General features: G+C 73.2%; 1 non-coding gene across 1 annotated transcript; it reads right to left on the reverse strand.

Moving 5' to 3' along the window:
• Nucleotides 1–581: 581 nt before the first annotated feature.
• On the reverse strand, nucleotides 582–734 carry LOC138830243 (5.8S ribosomal RNA). The gene has a single exon (XR_011372947.1). It is a non-coding gene; the product is annotated as a 5.8S ribosomal RNA (ribosomal RNA).
• Nucleotides 735–1,814: the final 1,080 nt, after the last annotated feature.

The raw sequence follows: 1,814 nt of genomic DNA on the forward strand, positions 1-1,814 counted from the left end.
GAAAGCCATGTCCCCGTGGCACGGGGAGGCCCCGCGGCCCGACGACCGTCTGGGGGGGACGGTGAGGGTGGGACACGAGCCGGCGCGAGAGGGGACGTACGCGGGCGGGACCCGGGGCCGGCACGGCAACCCGGGCGGCGCGCGGGGAACCCTCCCCCGTGGACGACGCGCGCGTCTGGCGGACGGCACGACCGCGGCGTCCCGCGGGACCGTCCGCCTCGGCGTGCGAGTCCGCGGGGCACGGGAGCCGCGACGCGCTCGCTCGCGGCCAGCGGCCACGGCAATGGGGCCGCCCTGACCCAACTCGAGCGCCCGGCGGGAAAACGTCATCCCCTGGTTCAGGCACCGTGGAACACAGTGGGGGGCTGGGACAGACAAGACCCGGCCGCGGGATACCAACCCCACCAGGATGACCACTCGCTCGCTCGCTCTAAAAGCCAGACGGGACTACGAAGCGACGACCGCCAAAGTCTGAACTTAGGGGGACGGAGGACCCCGGAAAGGGGGCCCTGCAAAGGGACACCGCCAGCCGCGCCACCCTGCGGGGCAAGGCAACCCCCGGGGGACGACTGACCGTCAGGCGACGCTCAGACAGGCGTAGCCCCGGGAGGAACCCGGGGCCGCAAGTGCGTTCGAAGTGTCCATGATCAATGTGTCCTGCAATTCACATTAATTCTCACAGCTAGCTGCGTTCTTCATCGACGTACGAGCCGAGTGATCCACCGCTAAGAGTTGTACGAATTGGGGCGTGGCCCGACTCGGGGCACACGCGGCTGGCACGGCGTTGTTCTCCCAGTCCCACACCACCAGACCCGAGAGGGGAGAGGAGGGCGCGGGCGGGTCGCCTCGGGCTGGCCAGCAGAGACAGAACGAGAACGAGACACGGAGGGGGTCGGACAGACGAGACACGGGGACGGGGACGCCTGGAGCAACGGCCACGCCAGCGCGGGGGGCGCGGCGGGCGGACGCTCGGACGCCCCCGACCCCACAGGCGACCCGGGGATGCCCACCCCCGAAGCCCGGGCTGCCGGAGAAGCGGCCCGCCCGCGAGCGGGCGCAGGCCGCCCCGACCCGGGACGGGGGTAGAGTCTGGGACAGACCGGGGACCGGCCTCCCCACGGGCCCACCGCCCTAACCCCTTGGACCGACGGGCGACCCCCGATGGGTCTTTAAACCTCCGCGCCTGAACGCGATACCAGGTACCTGGACACGAGGGGGCAGACGAGCGGGGTAGGGGCCGTGGCGGCGCCCGGGAGGCGGCCGCCGGACACCCTCCCCACCCCCCCGAGCCGCACCACCGCCAGCCCCACCCGCCGCCGCCCCCCCCAACCACACGGGGGTGGGGGGGAACTGAGCCACGGGACGTGGCAAGCCCGGTAGCGGGGGCCACCCCGCCAGAGGCGGGGTAAGGTGCCACCGCGGGGAGCCGCCCACAGACCAGGGCGGAGGGGAAGGCGAAGGCGGACCGAGAGGGGGAGAGGACGGCAGCCGCACACGGGAGAGGCCGAGCCCTCCCCCGACGGACGCGTGAGGCGCCCAGTGCGGGAAAGCCAGCAGGGAAGGGGACCGCCACGAGGGCACACAGGCGAGGTGAGGCAGGGCCCCGAGGCGCAGTGCCCCGCGGTGGCGCAGAACGGGAGAGGAGCGCGGGGACGCGGGCAGCGAGCGCAGAGACAGAGGAGGCGGCGGGCCTTCGGGGAAAAGTGGACGTGGTGGCGGCGGCCCCCAGCGGCTAGGGAATGCGAAGCACCACGCGGGCCGGGACGCAGGAGAGGTCGGCGTAGCGGGGGCAGGGGAAAGCGGGTGATCTGGAC

This window comes from Dipodomys merriami, unplaced genomic scaffold (genome assembly GCF_024711535.1).
Source record: "Dipodomys merriami isolate MVZ:Mamm:240054 unplaced genomic scaffold, mDipMer1.0.p SCAF_1864, whole genome shotgun sequence".
NCBI lineage: Eukaryota > Metazoa > Chordata > Mammalia > Rodentia > Heteromyidae > Dipodomys > Dipodomys merriami.